General features: G+C 39.2%; 16 non-coding genes across 16 annotated transcripts; 8 read left to right on the top strand and 8 right to left on the bottom strand.

Moving 5' to 3' along the window:
- The first annotated feature begins 1,094 nt into the window (after positions 1-1,094).
- Positions 1,095-1,166, top strand: TRNAQ-CUG (transfer RNA glutamine (anticodon CUG)). The gene has a single exon. It is a non-coding gene; the product is annotated as a tRNA-Gln (tRNA).
- A 914-nt stretch (positions 1,167-2,080) lies between these two features.
- TRNAQ-UUG (transfer RNA glutamine (anticodon UUG)) lies at positions 2,081-2,152 on the bottom strand. Its single transcript has one exon. It is a non-coding gene; the product is annotated as a tRNA-Gln (tRNA).
- A 258-nt stretch (positions 2,153-2,410) lies between these two features.
- TRNAQ-CUG (transfer RNA glutamine (anticodon CUG)) lies at positions 2,411-2,482 on the top strand. The gene has a single exon. It is a non-coding gene; the product is annotated as a tRNA-Gln (tRNA).
- An 881-nt stretch (positions 2,483-3,363) lies between these two features.
- Positions 3,364-3,435, bottom strand: TRNAQ-UUG (transfer RNA glutamine (anticodon UUG)). The gene has a single exon. It is a non-coding gene; the product is annotated as a tRNA-Gln (tRNA).
- Positions 3,436-5,796: 2,361 nt separating this feature from the next.
- Positions 5,797-5,868, top strand: TRNAQ-CUG (transfer RNA glutamine (anticodon CUG)). The gene has a single exon. It is a non-coding gene; the product is annotated as a tRNA-Gln (tRNA).
- Positions 5,869-6,781: 913 nt separating this feature from the next.
- On the bottom strand, positions 6,782-6,853 carry TRNAQ-UUG (transfer RNA glutamine (anticodon UUG)). Its single transcript has one exon. It is a non-coding gene; the product is annotated as a tRNA-Gln (tRNA).
- A 259-nt stretch (positions 6,854-7,112) lies between these two features.
- TRNAQ-CUG (transfer RNA glutamine (anticodon CUG)) lies at positions 7,113-7,184 on the top strand. The gene has a single exon. It is a non-coding gene; the product is annotated as a tRNA-Gln (tRNA).
- Positions 7,185-8,065: 881 nt separating this feature from the next.
- On the bottom strand, positions 8,066-8,137 carry TRNAQ-UUG (transfer RNA glutamine (anticodon UUG)). Its single transcript has one exon. It is a non-coding gene; the product is annotated as a tRNA-Gln (tRNA).
- A 2,377-nt stretch (positions 8,138-10,514) lies between these two features.
- Positions 10,515-10,586, top strand: TRNAQ-CUG (transfer RNA glutamine (anticodon CUG)). The gene has a single exon. It is a non-coding gene; the product is annotated as a tRNA-Gln (tRNA).
- Positions 10,587-11,499: 913 nt separating this feature from the next.
- Positions 11,500-11,571, bottom strand: TRNAQ-UUG (transfer RNA glutamine (anticodon UUG)). Its single transcript has one exon. It is a non-coding gene; the product is annotated as a tRNA-Gln (tRNA).
- A 259-nt stretch (positions 11,572-11,830) lies between these two features.
- TRNAQ-CUG (transfer RNA glutamine (anticodon CUG)) lies at positions 11,831-11,902 on the top strand. The gene has a single exon. It is a non-coding gene; the product is annotated as a tRNA-Gln (tRNA).
- Positions 11,903-12,783: 881 nt separating this feature from the next.
- Positions 12,784-12,855, bottom strand: TRNAQ-UUG (transfer RNA glutamine (anticodon UUG)). The gene has a single exon. It is a non-coding gene; the product is annotated as a tRNA-Gln (tRNA).
- Positions 12,856-15,226: 2,371 nt separating this feature from the next.
- TRNAQ-CUG (transfer RNA glutamine (anticodon CUG)) lies at positions 15,227-15,298 on the top strand. The gene has a single exon. It is a non-coding gene; the product is annotated as a tRNA-Gln (tRNA).
- A 913-nt stretch (positions 15,299-16,211) lies between these two features.
- On the bottom strand, positions 16,212-16,283 carry TRNAQ-UUG (transfer RNA glutamine (anticodon UUG)). Its single transcript has one exon. It is a non-coding gene; the product is annotated as a tRNA-Gln (tRNA).
- Positions 16,284-16,542: 259 nt separating this feature from the next.
- Positions 16,543-16,614, top strand: TRNAQ-CUG (transfer RNA glutamine (anticodon CUG)). Its single transcript has one exon. It is a non-coding gene; the product is annotated as a tRNA-Gln (tRNA).
- Positions 16,615-17,495: 881 nt separating this feature from the next.
- Positions 17,496-17,567, bottom strand: TRNAQ-UUG (transfer RNA glutamine (anticodon UUG)). Its single transcript has one exon. It is a non-coding gene; the product is annotated as a tRNA-Gln (tRNA).
- Positions 17,568-18,540: the final 973 nt, after the last annotated feature.

The following is an 18,540-nucleotide window of genomic DNA, read 5'->3' as shown; positions in this document are numbered from 1 at the left end:
TAGAACCTGGCCGTTCGGGGCCTAGGGGCATGAGTGGAAGGGTTTAACCTGCCTGGGTTCTTGGGCATGGTTTCATCATGCCTCAGTTTACAATGGCACTCTGCCACTTTGTCAGGCTTTAAAGAAGCCTGACTCCTGCAGAGCAAAAGATCTGATTATTTCCTTACATGTTTTGTACGTAAGAATGCGGATGGTGCTATGAGCCTCCTATGGTGGTTATTAAGCATGGTATACATACCATAGCATGTAACTGTGCCTACAAATGGAACATTTTGTTCATTTATTAGGGAGTTGTGAAAATGGCAAAATCAAATTGCCATTACTGACACAGACCAGCTGCCGCTGTCCGGACATTTCGTCGAAAGACATTTCGTCGAAAGACATTTGGTCGACGTAATTTGGTCGAAAGCCAAATGGTCGTTTTTTTTATTTATTTATATATATATTTTTTAGGTTGTAGTTTAGGGAAAAAAAGGGGTTTTTAGAAAAAAAGGGGGGTGGGGGGACCCCCCCAAACCCCCCCCCCAAAAAAAATGTGAAAATAAAAAACAAAGCAATTCGACCATTTGGTTTTCGACCAAATGGTTTCGACCAATTGTCCTGTCGACAAATTTTTTTTGACGAAATGTCTGGCAACCCAGCTGCCGACTGTTGCTATTGACAGGAGTTCCAGGTGTATAAACTGAGGAGATCACCAGTTCAATTACCTGTGAACGCATTTTGAAGCTCATTCACAACCAGTTCATGCCCGTTCTCTCCATTTTGGCTTTCTGGCTGGCCGAGGGGCCCTTCAGTAATGTTCTTTGCTAACCATTACACCATGGGCCCCTTGCTGGTGCAACCTGACAGAGTTGTAACAGAAATGAGAATCGAGATCTCATGCATCATTTTAACAAACTCATATTCCTAGCCCACGGATATTATGCAAATGTGGAACTGTTTAGTTGGTTGTTGCGCAATAGCAAACTCTTTGCTTTACAGCTCATTTGGATAGGATTCTTCCTCTGGAGGCATAAGATAAAAGAATATTGCATACATTCTCTAAAAGGCTCTTTTTTTGCTGCAATGACGTTCATCATGTCACTAAGTATGTAGGTTCCATGGTGTAATGGTTAGCACTCTGGACTCTGAATCCAGCGATCCGAGTTCAAATCTCGGTGGGACCTTGGGAATTACTGTGTTTGTTTTCCTCTCAGTGTCTTGTTTTAATAGCAATGACGCTGCTGTGTCGCCCACTTTCATAGCATTATTCCCTGGGTGCATTTGAAAAAAGAAAGATTTTCCATGGATGACGCTCTTTAGCCACAATGAAACCCACCACTTTCTGTGGTGTGAAAGACCCATGGTGTAATGGTAGCACCCTGGAGGTTGAATCCAATAATTTGCATTCAAATCTCTGTAAGAGTTTACCATCAGTCGAACCTTTCCCTTATCGTTTATTGTGGATGTCTTCTTTGAAGAAAGGTATGATCCAACTAAAGTAAGTACATTCACGAATGGGCCCTTGGTCGGTACAAACAGTATTTATACACCTCAGGCCTTTTGTGAATTAAGAAAAGTGTGTTCTTCGTTCTATTTTTCATCTCAAACTGATACCTTCATTTTACAAACATGTAAAGGCTGTTAAGACGCTTGATTAATATCATTGATTCTGAATGTGGTCGCTTTTCATAGGATTAACCCTTTAACAATTTTGAAAGAGAATGGCGATACAATAGAGCTGCTTTTCCCAAAATGGTATTATTAATGTTGTTGCTGCATCTTCAAGTAAAAAGAGAATCCATTGGGTCACAGATTGAGCATGTTTCTTAACATTGAGTTAAGTTTGAAAATTTCAAATCTTTTATGTATGTTTCCGATGCAGATCTGCCCATCGACTCAGAATGACCTCACTGTTCATACATTTAAAAAAAAATGCATAAAGGTTAAGGTGCTAGGCACAAAAGTGGATTTTTATGAAAAGTTATGCCAGAGAGTGAGAGCGAAAATGAATACCCTACACCACTAACCTTATGAATATTACTATCTTTGGCCTATAATTTAAGACAACAAGGAGACAAAGTGTGTTAGAGCAAGAGAGAGGTTCCACCGAGACTTGAACTCGGATCGCTGGATTCAAAGTCCAAAGTGCTAACCATTTCACCATGGAACCCTTGTTGAGCAGAGCTTCATAAGGGCAATGAGAATATAGGGCACAGTCAAGATTTTTACTGACCTATAGTAACCGTTTACTGATATTATATCGAAGCAGCACTGTTGCTGTTGGATGCTGTGCAATCGCAAAGTATTGGCTTCATGTCTCATTTGGATCAAATTCTTCCTCTGGAGTCTAATGATATAGGAATATTACATATTTCTCTGATGTGCTCTGTTTTTCCAGAATGAAGTGCATCATGCTACTGAATATGTGGGTTCCATGGTGTAATGGTTAGCACTCTGGACTCTGAATCCAGCGATCCGAGTTCAAGTCTCGGTGGGACCTTGGGGCTGCTTCTCTTTTAGAGTTGCCTTTCATTTGCAGATAGATATAACAGCAATAGCTTTGCTTTACAGCCCACTTTGATGGCAGTCTTCTTTGACCAAAGAATATTAATAGTTTCTGGGCATGACTCTCTTTTGCCACAAAGAAACTGCCCACTCTCATATCTCCAAAGCTCCAAGGTATAATGGCTATTAAACTGGCTTTTGATCTCAGCGATTTGCATTGAAAGCCCAGGAGGCCCCTAAAATCAGTTGAATTGTTTCCTGATAATTTAGAGTTTATTTCTTCTTTCGAGAAAGGTGTGATCCAAATAAAGTAAGTACATTTAAACAAGGGCACTTGATCAGTAAATGCACTACTTTCTAGAACTCATAACTCTTGTAAGTTATAAAAAGTTTGCTCTCCATACAGTTTGTCAACTCAAAGAATTACATTTTTTACACATTTAATAAGACCATCAAATTGCTTGAAACATAGGAATGATTGTGAAAGTGAAGATGATTCACCAAAATAATTGTATAACATTTTTTAATGTTAATAAAATAGGGCTTTTTCCAATCTTTTCACATCAATGTTGTTTCTGCATGTTCCAGTGAGCAGAGAATCTACTGCACATAGTGTGTACATTTTTCTTTTCATAGAGTTAAGGTTGGACATTATTCATCTGTGGAAAATGTTTCTGAGAGATATCTGGGTGCCCACTCTGATTGACCTTAGGGATTGTACATTAACGATATGTAGTTGCATCACTGTATTGGTATCAGGCACCAAAGTGCATTTAAATGTAATGTCGTGCAGAGAGAGTCGACTGAACTTCTGAATATTAACTCTGTTGAATTGTAATTTGAGAAATTAGAAAATGGAGTGTAAGAGCAAGATAACGGTCCCACCGAGACTTGAACTCGGATCGTTGGATTCAAAGTCCAAAGTGCTAACCATTACACCATGGAACCCTTGCAAGATGCACCTGAGAGTGTTGAATCAGAAATGGTAATATAGAGCACATTTACAATTTTTACAGATTCATAGTCCCAATTGACTGATATCATACAAACACAGCGATGTTGTCGATTGACGTTGTGCTATAGCAATCTCTGTGCTTTATAGAGCATGTAGATCAAATTCTTCCTCTTGAGGCATATGATTAAGCAATATTAAATATTGTTTCTGACTGCCTCTGTTTTGGCATAATGAAGTTCAGCATTTGCGGAAGTATTTAGGTTCCATGGTCTAATGGTTAGTAGGCTGGACTCTGAATTTAGTAATCTGACATGTTATAGCTATATTTTGTTTTCCTTTGGGTGTATTGTCATTTTATGCACATAGATTTCCTAGCAGTGGCTGTGATGAATAGTTCAATTTGATAGCAGCTTCCTTTTGAGAATTTGAAAAAAAAAGAATTAAATAGTCTCTCTGGATGACTCTGCTTTGATTTCTATGTGCACATCCCTTTTGCGTTTCAGAGGGATTGACCAACATACACAACAGTGCTTGGAAGACCTCTTCCTCCCTCATGGCATGTAAAGCTAACCTCTCTCCTACCGTGTGTTTTTTTACTTTTTAACTTCCCCTTCCGAGTCATGATCATGTAACTGAATTTACATTTTTAGATTTTAACTGCAGTAGTTGCTTGTTTTTCATTTTTATTTTTTGTGTACGCATACATCCCTTTTTGTGGGGAGGGGGGAGTGATGTCTGTTTACTTATATTAGCTAATATAGGTCATTTTATGTCCGCTTACAATATGTGTCAGGATTTTTTATGTCGTTTCCAATCAATGTCTAATATCAAGTGGTTTGCAGCAGTCATACAAAGGCACGTAACACCCCCAAAACACCTACATAAGTTAGAAATACTCCGGAAGAGTACTCAGTTTATGAAAAGGCGGTGAATCCCAAATAGAACTGTAAATGTAAGCTAGCAAGCAGACTGTGCACCCCTGTTTGGAACTATGACCTGTGTGTTGCCCTCTATTAACAGAACAATGTAACTGCAGCCCATGTCACATAAAATAGAAAGTAGAGATTATGCAAATTAACTCCCAGAAGAGCCTGGTGTCACCCCAAAAGGTGTCATGCTTTTCACACCAAGAAACATCCACACATAGATCCCTGCGAACCTCAAAAACGTACAGGAAACCCTGTCCAGCGCTTTGCTCCCAGAGGAGATAAGGTTGAAAAACCACCCTATGTTAAAAGTGTCCATAATCCATGCCAGCTGCCCTGTCTAGTTCGGGGCCTAGGGGCATGAGTGGAAGGGTTTAACCTGCCTGGGTTCTTGGGCATGGTTTCATCATGCCTCAGTTTACAATGGCACTCTGCCACTTTGTCAGGCTTTAAAGAAGCCTGACTCCTGCAGAGCAAAAGATCTGATTATTTCCTTACATGTTTTGTACGTAAGAATGCGGATGGTGCTCTGAGCCTCCTATGGTGGTTATTAAGCATGGTATACATACCATAGCATGTAACTGTGCCTACAAATGGAACATTTTGTTCATTTATTAGGGAGTTGTGAAAATGGCAAAATCAAATTGCCATTACTGACACAGACCAGCTGCCGCTGTCCGGACATTTCGTCGAAAGACATTTCGTCGAAAGACATTTGGTCGACGTAATTTGGTCGAAAGCCAAATGGTCGTTTTTTTTATTTATTTATATATATATTTTTTAGGTTGTAGTTTAGGGAAAAAAAGGGGTTTTTAGAAAAAAAGGGGGTTGGGGGGACCCCCCCAAACCCCCCCCCCCCCAAAAAAAATGTGAAAATAAAAAACAAAGCAATTCGACCATTTGGTTTTCGACCAAATGGTTTCGACCAATTGTCCTGTCGACAAATTTTTTTTGACGAAATGTCTGGCAACCCAGCTGCCGACTGTTGCTATTGACAGGAGTTCCAGGTGTATAAACTGAGGAGATCACCAGTTCAATTGCCTGTGAACGCATTTTGAAGCTCATTCACAACCAGTTCATGCCCGTTCTCTCCATTTTGGCTTTCTGGCTGGCCGAGGGGCCCTTCAGTAATGTTCTTTGCTAACCATTACACCATGGGCCCCTTGCTGGTGCAACCTGACAGAGTTGTAACAGAAATGAGAATCGAGATCTCATGCATCATTTTAACAAACTCATATTCCTAGCCCACGGATATTATGCAAATGTGGAACTGTTTAGTTGGTTGTTGCGCAATAGCAAACTCTTTGCTTTACAGCTCATTTGGATAGGATTCTTCCTCTGGAGGCATAAGATAAAAGAATATTGCATACATTCTCTAAAAGGCTCTTTTTTTGCTGCAATGACGTTCATCATGTCACTAAGTATGTAGGTTCCATGGTGTAATGGTTAGCACTCTGGACTCTGAATCCAGCGATCCGAGTTCAAATCTCGGTGGGACCTTGGGAATTACTGTGTTTGTTTTCCTCTCAGTGTCTTGTTTTAATAGCAATGACGCTGCTGTGTCGCCCACTTTCATAGCATTATTCCCTGGGTGCATTTGAAAAAAGAAAGATTTTCCATGGATGACGCTCTTTAGCCACAATGAAACCCACCACTTTCTGTGGTGTGAAAGACCCATGGTGTAATGGTAGCACCCTGGAGGTTGAATCCAATAATTTGCATTCAAATCTCTGTAAGAGTTTACCATCAGTCGAACCTTTCCCTTATCGTTTATTGTGGATGACTTCTTTGAAGAAAGGTATGATCCAACTAAAGTAAGTACATTCACGAATGGGCCCTTGGTCGGTACAAACAGTATTTATACACCTCAGGCCTTTTGTGAATTAAGAAAAGTGTGTTCTTCGTTCTATTTTTCATCTCAAACTGATACCTTCATTTTACAAACATGTAAAGGCTGTTAAGACGCTTGATTAATATCATTGATTCTGAATGTGGTCGCTTTTCATAGGATTAACCCTTTAACAATTTTGAAAGAGAATGGCGATACAATAGAGCTGCTTTTCCCAAAATGGTATTATTAATGTTGTTGCTGCATCTTCAAGTAAAAAGAGAATCCATTGGGTCACAGATTGAGCATGTTTCTTAACATTGAGTTAAGTTTGAAAATTTCAAATCTTTTATGTATGTTTCCGATGCAGATCTGCCCATCGACTCAGAATGACCTCACTGTTCATACATTTAAAAAAAATGCATAAAGGTTAAGGTGCTAGGCACAAAAGTGGATTTTTATGAAAAGTTATGCCAGAGAGTGAGAGCGAAAATGAATACCCTACACCACTAACCTTATGAATATTACTATCTTTGGCCTATAATTTAAGACAACAAGGAGACAAAGTGTGTTAGAGCAAGAGAGAGGTTCCACCGAGACTTGAACTCGGATCGCTGGATTCAAAGTCCAAAGTGCTAACCATTACACCATGGAACCCTTGTTGAGCAGAGCTTCATAAGGGCAATGAGAATATAGGGCACAGTCAAGATTTTTACTGACCTATAGTAACCGTTTACTGATATTATATCGAAGCAGCACTGTTGCTGTTGGATGCTGTGCAATCGCAAAGTATTGGCTTCATGTCTCATTTGGATCAAATTCTTCCTCTGGAGTCTAATGATATAGGAATATTACATATTTTCTCTGATGTGCTCTGTTTTTCCAGAATGAAGTGCATCATGCTACTGAATATGTGGGTTCCATGGTGTAATGGTTAGCACTCTGGACTCTGAATCCAGCGATCCGAGTTCAAGTCTCGGTGGGACCTTGGGGCTGCTTCTCTTTTAGAGTTGCCTTTCATTTGCAGATAGATATAACAGCAATAGCTTTGCTTTACAGCCCACTTTGATGGCAGTCTTCTTTGACCAAAGAATATTAATAGTTTCTGGGGATGACTCTCTTTTGCCACAAAGAAACTGCCCACTCTCATATCTCCAAAGCTCCAAGGTATAATGGCTATTAAACTGGCTTTTGATCTCAGCGATTTGCATTGAAAGCCCAGGAGGCCCCTAAAATCAGTTGAATTGTTTCCTGATAATTTAGAGTTTATTTCTTCTTTCGAGAAAGGTGTGATCCAAATAAAGTAAGTACATTTAAACAAGGGCACTTGATCAGTAAATGCACTACTTTCTAGAACTCATAACTCTTGTAAGTTATAAAAAGTTTGCTCTCCATACAGTTTGTCAACTCAAAGAATTACATTTTTTACACATTTAATAAGACCATCAAATTGCTTGAAACATAGGAATGATTGTGAAAGTGAATATGATTCACCAAAATAATTGTATAACATTTTTTAATGTTAATAAAATAGGGCTTTTTCCAATCTTTTCACATCAATGTTGTTTCTGCATGTTCCAGTGAACAGAGAATCTACTGCACATAGTGTGTACATTTTTCTTTTCATAGAGTTAAGGTTGGACATTATTCATCTGTGGAAAATGTTTCTGAGAGATATCTGGGTGCCCACTCTGATTGACCTTAGGGATTGTACATTAACGATATGTAGTTGCATCACTGTATTGGTATCAGGCACCAAAGTGCATTTAAATGTAATGTCGTGCAGAGAGAGTCGACTGAACTTCTGAATATTAACTCTGTTGAATTGTAATTTGAGAAATTAGAAAATGGAGTGTAAGAGCAAGATAACGGTCCCACCGAGACTTGAACTCGGATCGTTGGATTCAAAGTCCAAAGTGCTAACCATTACACCATGGAACCCTTGCAAGATGCACCTGAGAGCGTTGAATCAGAAATGGCAATATAGAGCACATTTACAATTTTTACAGATTCATAGTCCCAATTGACTGATATCATACAAACACAGCGATGTTGTCGATTGACGTTGTGCTATAGCAATCTCTGTGCTTTATAGAGCATGTAGATCAAATTCTTCCTCTTGAGGCATATGATTAAGCAATATTAAATATTGTTTCTGACTGCCTCTGTTTTGGCATAATGAAGTTCAGCATTTGCGGAAGTATTTAGGTTCCATGGTCTAATGGTTAGTAGGCTGGACTCTGAATTTAGTAATCTGACATGTTATAGCTATATTTTGTTTTCCTTTGGGTGTATTGTCATTTTATGCACATAGATTTCCTAGCAGTGGCTGTGATGAATAGTTCAATTTGATAGCAGCTTCCTTTTGAGAATTTGAAAAAAAAAGAATTAAATAGTCTCTCTGGATGACTCTGCTTTGATTTCTATGTGCACATCCCTTTTGCGTTTCAGAGGGATTGACCAACATACACAACAGTGCTTGGAAGACCTCTTCCTCCCTCATGGCATGTAAAGCTAACCTCTCTCCTACCGTGTGTTTTTTTACTTTTTAACTTCCCCTTCCGAGTCATGATCATGTAACTGAATTTACATTTTTAGATTTTAACTGCAGTAGTTGCTTGTTTTTCATTTTTATTTTTTGTGTACGCATACATCCCTTTTTGTGGGGAGGGGGGAGTGATGTCTGTTTACTTATATTAGCTAATATAGGTCATTTTATGTCCGCTTACAATATGTGTCAGGATTTTTTATGTCGTTTCCAATCAATGTCTAATATCAAGTGGTTTGCAGCAGTCATACAAAGGCACGTAACACCCCCAAAACACCTACATAAGTTAGATATACTCCGGAAGAGTACTCAGTTTATGAAAAGGCGGTGAATCCCAAATAGAACTGTAAATGTAAGCTAGCAAGCAGACTGTGCACCCCTGTTTGGAACTATGACCTGTGTGTTGCCCTCTATTAACAGAACGATGTAACTGCAGCCCATGTCACATAAAATAGAAAGTAGAGATTATGCAAATTAACTCCCAGAAGAGCCTGGTGTCACCCCAAAAGGTGTCATGCTTTTCACACCAAGAAACATCCACACATAGATCCCTGCAAACCTCAAAAACGTACAGGAAACCCTGTCCAGCGCTTTGCTCCCAGAGGAGATAAGGTTGAAAAACCACCCTATGTTAAAAGTGTCCATAATCCATGCCAGCTGCCCTGTCTATAGAACCTGGACGTTCGTGGCCGTGGGCCTAGGGGCATGAGTGGAAGGGTTTAACCTGCCTGGGTTCTTGGGCATGGTTTCATCATGCCTCAGTTTACAATGGCACTCTGCCACTTTGTCAGGCTTTAAAGAAGCCTGACTCCTGCAGAGCAAAAGATCTGATTATTTCCTTACATGTTTTGTACGTAAGAATGCGGATGGTGCTCTGAGCCTCCTATGGTGGTTATTAAGCATGGTATACATACCATAGCATGTAACTGTGCCTACAAATGGAACATTTTGTTCATTTATTAGGGAGTTGTGAAAATGGCAAAATCAAATTGCCATTACTGACACAGACCAGCTGCCGCTGTCCGGACATTTCGTCGAAAGACATTTCGTCGAAAGACATTTGGTCGACGTAATTTGGTCGAAAGCCAAATGGTCGTTTTTTTTATTTATTTATATATATATTTTTTAGGTTGTAGTTTAGGGAAAAAAAGGGGTTTTTAGAAAAAAGGGGGTTGGGGGGACCCCCCCAAACCCCCCCCCCCAAAAAAAATGTGAAAATAAAAAACAAAGCAATTCGACCATTTGGTTTTCGACCAAATGGTTTCGACCAATTGTCCTGTCGACAAATTTTTTTCGACGAAATGTCTGGCAACCCAGCTGCCGACTGTTGCTATTGACAGGAGTTCCAGGTGTATAAACTGAGGAGATCACCAGTTCAATTACCTGTGAACGCATTTTGAAGCTCATTCACAACCAGTTCATGCCCGTTCTCTCCATTTTGGCTTTCTGGCTGGCCGAGGGGCCCTTCAGTAATGTTCTTTGCTAACCATTACACCATGGGCCCCTTGCTGGTGCAACCTGACAGAGTTGTAACAGAAATGAGAATCGAGATCTCATGCATCATTTTAACAAACTCATATTCCTAGCCCACGGATATTATGCAAATGTGGAACTGTTTAGTTGGTTGTTGCGCAATAGCAAACTCTTTGCTTTACAGCTCATTTGGATAGGATTCTTCCTCTGGAGGCATAAGATAAAAGAATATTGCATACATTCTCTAAAAGGCTCTTTTTTTGCTGCAATGACGTTCATCATGTCACTAAGTATTTAGGTTCCATGGTGTAATGGTTAGCACTCTGGACTCTGAATCCAGCGATCCGAGTTCAAATCTCGGTGGGACCTTGGGAATTACTGTGTTTGTTTTCCTCTCAGTGTCTTGTTTTAATAGCAATGACGCTGCTGTGTCGCCCACTTTCATAGCATTATTCCCTGGGTGCATTTGAAAAAAGAAAGATTTTCCATGGATGACGCTCTTTAGCCACAATGAAACCCACCACTTTCTGTGGTGTGAAAGACCCATGGTGTAATGGTAGCACCCTGGAGGTTGAATCCAATAATTTGCATTCAAATCTCTGTAAGAGTTTACCATCAGTCGAACCTTTCCCTTATCGTTTATTGTGGATGTCTTCTTTGAAGAAAGGTATGATCCAACTAAAGTAAGTACATTCACGAATGGGCCCTTGGTCGGTACAAACAGTATTTATACACCTCAGGCCTTTTGTGAATTAAGAAAAGTGTGTTCTTCGTTCTATTTTTCATCTCAAACTGATACCTTCATTTTACAAACATGTAAAGGCTGTTAAGACGCTTGATTAATATCATTGATTCTGAATGTGGTCGCTTTTCATAGGATTAACCCTTTAACAATTTTGAAAGAGAATGGCGATACAATAGAGCTGCTTTTCCCAAAATGGTATTATTAATGTTGTTGCTGCATCTTCAAGTAAAAAGAGAATCCATTGGGTCACAGATTGAGCATGTTTCTTAACATTGAGTTAAGTTTGAAAATTTCAAATCTTTTATGTATGTTTCCGATGCAGATCTGCCCATCGACTCAGAATGACCTCACTGTTCATACATTTAAAAAAAATGCATAAAGGTTAAGGTGCTAGGCACAAAAGTGGATTTTTATGAAAAGTTATGCCAGAGAGTGAGAGCGAAAATGAATACCCTACACCACTAACCTTATGAATATTACTATCTTTGGCCTATAATTTAAGACAACAAGGAGACAAAGTGTGTTAGAGCAAGAGAGAGGTTCCACTGAGACTTGAACTCGGATCGCTGGATTCAAAGTCCAAAGTGCTAACCATTACACCATGGAACCCTTGTTGAGCAGAGCTTCATAAGGGCAATGAGAATATAGGGCACAGTCAAGATTTTTACTGACCTATAGTAACCGTTTACTGATATTATATCGAAGCAGCACTGTTGCTGTTGGATGCTGTGCAATCGCAAAGTATTGGCTTCATGTCTCATTTGGATCAAATTCTTCCTCTGGAGTCTAATGATATAGGAATATTACATATTTTCTCTGATGTGCTCTGTTTTTCCAGAATGAAGTGCATCATGCTACTGAATATGTGGGTTCCATGGTGTAATGGTTAGCACTCTGGACTCTGAATCCAGCGATCCGAGTTCAAGTCTCGGTGGGACCTTGGGGCTGCTTCTCTTTTAGAGTTGCCTTTCATTTGCAGATAGATATAACAGCAATAGCTTTGCTTTACAGCCCACTTTGATGGCAGTCTTCTTTGACCAAAGAATATTAATAGTTTCTGGGGATTACTCTCTTTTGCCACAAAGAAACTGCCCACTCTCATATCTCCAAAGCTCCAAGGTATAATGGCTATTAAACTGGCTTTTGATCTCAGCGATTTGCATTGAAAGCCCAGGAGGCCCCTAAAATCAGTTGAATTGTTTCCTGATAATTTAGAGTTTATTTCTTCTTTCGAGAAAGGTGTGATCCAAATAAAGTAAGTACATTTAAACAAGGGCACTTGATCAGTAAATGCACTACTTTCTAGAACTCATAACTCTTGTAAGTTATAAAAAGTTTGCTCTCCATACAGTTTGTCAACTCAAAGAATTACATTTTTTACACATTTAATAAGACCATCAAATTGCTTGAAACATAGGAATGATTGTGAAAGTGAATATGATTCACCAAAATAATTGTATAACATTTTTTAATGTTAATAAAATAGGGCTTTTTCCAATCTTTTCACATCAATGTTGTTTCTGCATGTTCCAGTGAGCAGAGAATCTACTGCACATAGTGTGTACATTTTTCTTTTCATAGAGTTAAGGTTGGACATTATTCATCTGTGGAAAATGTTTCTGAGAGATATCTGGGTGCCCACTCTGATTGACCTTAGGGATTGTACATTAACGATATGTAGTTGCATCACTGTATTGGTATCAGGCACCAAAGTGCATTTAAATGTAATGTCGTGCAGAGAGAGTCGACTGAACTTCTGAATATTAACTCTGTTGAATTGTAATTTGAGAAATTAGAAAATGGAGTGTAAGAGCAAGATAACGGTCCCACCGAGACTTGAACTCGGATCGTTGGATTCAAAGTCCAAAGTGCTAATCATTACACCATGGAACCCTTGCAAGATGCACCTGAGAGCGTTGAATCAGAAATGGTAATATAGAGCACATTTACAATTTTTACAGATTCATAGTCCCAATTGACTGATATCATACAAACACAGCGATGTTGTCGATTGACGTTGTGCTATAGCAATCTCTGTGCTTTATAGAGCATGTAGATCAAATTCTTCCTCTTGAGGCATATGATTAAGCAATATTAAATATTGTTTCTGACTGCCTCTGTTTTGGCATAATGAAGTTCAGCATTTGCGGAAGTATTTAGGTTCCATGGTCTAATGGTTAGTAGGCTGGACTCTGAGTTTAGTAATCTGACATGTTATAGCTATATTTTGTTTTCCTTTGGGTGTATTGTCATTTTATGCACATAGATTTCCTAGCAGTGGCTGTGATGAATAGTTCAATTTGATAGCAGCTTCCTTTTGAGAATTTGAAAAAAAAAGAATTAAATAGTCTCTCTGGATGACTCTGCTTTGATTTCTATGTGCACATCCCTTTTGCGTTTCAGAGGGATTGACCAACATACACAACAGTGCTTGGAAGACCTCTTCCTCCCTCATGGCATGTAAAGCTAACCTCTCTCCTACCGTGTGTTTTTTTACTTTTTAACTTCCCCTTCCGAGTCATGATCATGTAACTGAATTTACATTTTTAGATTTTAACTGCAGTAGTTGCTTGTTTTTCATTTTTATTTTTTGTGTACGCATACATCCCTTTTTGTGGGGAGGGGGGAGTGATGTCTGTTTACTTATATTAGCTAATATAGGTCATTTTATGTCCGCTTACAATATGTGTCAGGATTTTTTATGTCGTTTCCAATCAATGTCTAATATCAAGTGGTTTGCAGCAGTCATACAAAGGCACGTAACACCCCCAAAACACCTACATAAGTTAGAAATACTCCGGAAGAGTACTCAGTTTATGAAAAGGCGGTGAATCCCAAATAGAACTGTAAATGTAAGCTAGCAAGCAGACTGTGCACCCCTGTTTGGAACTATGACCTGTGTGTTGCCCTCTATTAACAGAACAATGTAACTGCAGCCCATGTCACATAAAATAGAAAGTAGAGATTATGCAAATTAACTCCCAGAAGAGCCTGGTGTCACCCCAAAAGGTGTCATGCTTTTCACACCAAGAAACATCCACACATAGATCCCTGCGAACCTCAAAAACGTACAGGAAACCCTGTCCAGCGCTTTGCTCCCAGAGGAGATAAGGTTGAAAAACCACCCTATGTTAAAAGTGTCCATAATCCATGCCAGCTGCCCTGTCTATAGAACCTGGCCGTTCGGGGCCTAGGGGCATGAGTGGAAGGGTTTAACCTGCCTGGGTTCTTGGGCATGGTTTCATCATGCCTCAGTTTACAATGGCACTCTGCCACTTTGTCAAGCTTTAAAGAAGCCTGACTCCTGCAGAGCAAAAGTTCTGATTATTTCCTTACATGTTTTGTACGTAAGAATGCGGATGGTGCTCTGAGCCTCCTATGGTGGTTATTAAGCATGGTATACATACCATAGCATGTAACTGTGCCTACAAATGGAACATTTTGTTCATTTATTAGGGAGTTGTGAAAATGGCAAAATCAAATTGCCATTACTGACACAGACCAGCTGCCGCTGTCCGGACATTTCGTCGAAAGACATTTCGTCGAAAGACATTTGGTCGACGTAATTTGGTCGAAAGCCAAATGGTCGTTTTTTTTATTTATTTATATATATATTTTTTAGGTTGTAGTTTAGGGAAAAAAAGGGGTTTTTAGAAAAAAAGGGGGTTGGGGGGACCCCCCCAAGCCCCCTCCCCAAAATAAAATGTGAAAATAAAAAACAAAGCAATTCGACCATTTGGTTTTCGACCAAATGGTTTCGACCAATTGTCCTGTCGACAAATTTTTTTTGACGAAATGTCTGGCAACCCAGCTGCCGACTGTTGCTATTGACAGGAGTTCCAGGTGTATAAACTGAGGAGATCACCAGTTCAATTACCTGTGAACGCATTTTGAAGCTCATTCACAACCAGTTCATGCCCGTTCTCTCCATTTTGGCTTTCTGGCTGGCCGAGGGGCCCTTCAGTAATGTTCTTTGCTAACCATTACACCATGGGCCCCTTGCTGGTGCAACCTGACAGAGTTGTAACAGAAATGAGAATCGAGATCTCATGCATCATTTTAACAAACTCATATTCCTAGCCCACGGATATTATGCAAATGTGGAACTGTTTAGTTGGTTGTTGCGCAATAGCAAACTCTTTGCTTTACAGCTCATTTGGATAGGATTCTTCCTCTGGAGGCATAAGATAAAAGAATATTGCATACATTCTCTAAAAGGCTCTTTTTTTGCTGCAATGACGTTCATCATGTCACTAAGTATGTAGGTTCCATGGTGTAATGGTTAGCACTCTGGACTCTGAATCCAGCGATCCGAGTTCAAATCTCAGTGGGACCTTGGGAATTACTGTGTTTGTTTTCCTCTCAGTGTCTTGTTTTAATAGCAATGACGCTGCTGTGTCGCCCACTTTCATAGCATTATTCCCTGGGTGCATTTGAAAAAAGAAAGATTTTCCATGGATGACGCTCTTTAGCCACAATGAAACCCACCACTTTCTGTGGTGTGAAAGACCCATGGTGTAATGGTAGCACCCTGGAGGTTGAATCCAATAATTTGCATTCAAATCTCTGTAAGAGTTTACCATCAGTCGAACCTTTCCCTTATCGTTTATTGTGGATGTCTTCTTTGAAGAAAGGTATGATCCAACTAAAGTAAGTACATTCACGAATGGGCCCTTGGTCGGTACAAACAGTATTTATACACCTCAGGCCTTTTGTGAATTAAGAAAAGTGTGTTCTTCGTTCTATTTTTCATCTCAAACTGATACCTTCATTTTACAAACATGTAAAGGCTGTTAAGACGCTTGATTAATATCATTGATTCTGAATGTGGTCGCTTTTCATAGGATTAACCCTTTAACAATTTTGAAAGAGAATGGCGATACAATAGAGCTGCTTTTCCCAAAATGGTATTATTAATGTTGTTGCTGCATCTTCAAGTAAAAAGAGAATCCATTGGGTCACAGATTGAGCATGTTTCTTAACATTGAGTTAAGTTTGAAAATTTCAAATCTTTTATGTATGTTTCCGATGCAGATCTGCCCATCGACTCAGAATGACCTCACTGTTCATACATTTAAAAAAAATGCATAAAGGTTAAGGTGCTAGGCACAAAAGTGGATTTTTATGAAAAGTTATGCCAGAGAGTGAGAGCGAAAATGAATACCCTACACCACTAACCTTATGAATATTACTATCTTTGGCCTATAATTTAAGACAACAAGGAGACAAAGTGTGTTAGAGCAAGAGAGAGGTTCCACCGAGACTTGAACTCGGATCGCTGGATTCAAAGTCCAAAGTGCTAACCATTACACCATGGAACCCTTGTTGAGCAGAGCTTCATAAGGGCAATGAGAATATAGGGCACAGTCAAGATTTTTACTGACCTATAGTAACCGTTTACTGATATTATATCGAAGCAGCACTGTTGCTGTTGGATGCTGTGCAATCGCAAAGTATTGGCTTCATGTCTCATTTGGATCAAATTCTTCCTCTGGAGTCTAATGATATAGGAATATTACATATTTTCTCTGATGTGCTCTGTTTTTCCAGAATGAAGTGCATCATGCTACTGAATATGTGGGTTCCATGGTGTAATGGTTAGCACTCTGGACTCTGAATCCAGCGATCCGAGTTCAAGTCTCGGTGGGACATTGGGGCTGCTTCTCTTTTAGAGTTGCCTTTCATTTGCAGATAGATATAACAGCAATAGCTTTGCTTTACAGCCCACTTTGATGGCAGTCTTCTTTGACCAAAGAATATTAATAGTTTCTGGGGATGACTCTCTTTTGCCACAAAGAAACTGCCCACTCTCATATCTCCAAAGCTCCAAGGTATAATGGCTATTAAACTGGCTTTTGATCTCAGCGATTTGCATTGAAAGCCCAGGAGGCCCCTAAAATCAGTTGAATTGTTTCCTGATAATTTAGAGTTTATTTCTTCTTTCGAGAAAGGTGTGATCCAAATAAAGTAAGTACATTTAAACAAGGGCACTTGATCAGTAAATGCACTACTTTCTAGAACTCATAACTCTTGTAAGTTATAAAAAGTTTGCTCTCCATACAGTTTGTCAACTCAAAGAATTACATTTTTTACACATTTAATAAGACCATCAAATTGCTTGAAACATAGGAATGATTGTGAAAGTGAATATGATTCACCAAAATAATTGTATAACATTTTTTAATGTTAATAAAATAGGGCTTTTTCCAATCTTTTCACATCAATGTTGTTTCTGCATGTTCCAGTGAGCAGAGAATCTACTGCACATAGTGTGTAAATTTTTCTTTTCATAGAGTTAAGGTTGGACATTATTCATCTGTGGAAAATGTTTCTGACATATATCTGGGTGCCCACTCTGATTGACCTTAGGGATTGTACATTAACGATATGTAGTTGCATCACTGTATTGGTATCAGGCACCAAAGTGCATTTAAATGTAATGTCGTGCAGAGAGAGTCGACTGAACTTCTGAATATTAACTCTGTTGAATTGTAATTTGAGAAATTAGAAAATGGAGTGTAAGAGCAAGATAACGGTCCCACCGAGACTTGAACTTGGATCGTTGGATTCAAAGTCCAAAGTGCTAACCATTACACCATGGAACCCTTGCAAGATGCACCTGAGAGCGTTGAATCAGAAATGGTAATATAGAGCACATTTACAATTTTTACAGATTCATAGTCCCAATTGACTGATATCATACAAACACAGCGATGTTGTCGATTGACGTTGTGCTATAGCAATCTCTGTGCTTTATAGAGCATGTAGATCAAATTCTTCCTCTTGAGGCATATGATTAAGCAATATTAAATATTGTTTCTGACTGCCTCTGTTTTGGCATAATGAAGTTCAGCATTTGCGGAAGTATTTAGGTTCCATGGTCTAATGGTTAGTAGGCTGGACTCTGAATTTAGTAATCTGACATGTTATAGCTATATTTTGTTTTCCTTTGGGTGTATTGTCATTTTAGCACATAGATTTCCTAGCAGTGGCTGTGATGAATAGTTCAATTTGATAGCAGCTTCCTTTTGAGAATTTGAAAAAAAAAGAATTAAATAGTCTCTCTGGATGACTCTGCTTTGATTTCTATGTGCACATCCCTTTTGCGTTTCAGAGGGATTGACCAACATACACAACAGTGCTTGGAAGACCTCTTCCTCCCTCATGGCATGTAAAGCTAACCTCTCTCCTACCGTGTGTTTTTTTACTTTTTAACTTCCCCTTCCGAGTCATGATCATGTAACTGAATTTACATTTTTAGATTTTAACTGCAGTAGTTGCTTGTTTTTCATTTTTATTTTTTGTGTACGCATACATCCCTTTTTGTGGGGAGGGGGGAGTGATGTCTGTTTACTTATATTAGCTAATATAGGTCATTTTATGTCCGCTTACAATATGTGTCAGGATTTTTTATGTCGTTTCCAATCAATGTCTAATATCAAGTGGTTTGCAGCAGTCATACAAAGGCACGTAACACCCCCAAAACACCTACATAAGTTAGAAATACTCCGGAAGAGTACTCAGTTTATGAAAAGGCGGTGAATCCCAAATAGAACTGTAAATGTAAGCTAGCAAGCA

The sequence above is a fragment of the Ambystoma mexicanum genome, chromosome 5p, assembly GCF_040938575.1.
Source record: "Ambystoma mexicanum isolate Mex_15411 chromosome 5p, UKY_AmexF1_1, whole genome shotgun sequence".
NCBI classification, from domain to species: Eukaryota; Metazoa; Chordata; class Amphibia; order Caudata; family Ambystomatidae; genus Ambystoma; species Ambystoma mexicanum.
The sequence above is the reverse complement of the archived record's forward strand: the minus strand, read 5'-3'. Positions and strand labels throughout refer to the sequence as shown.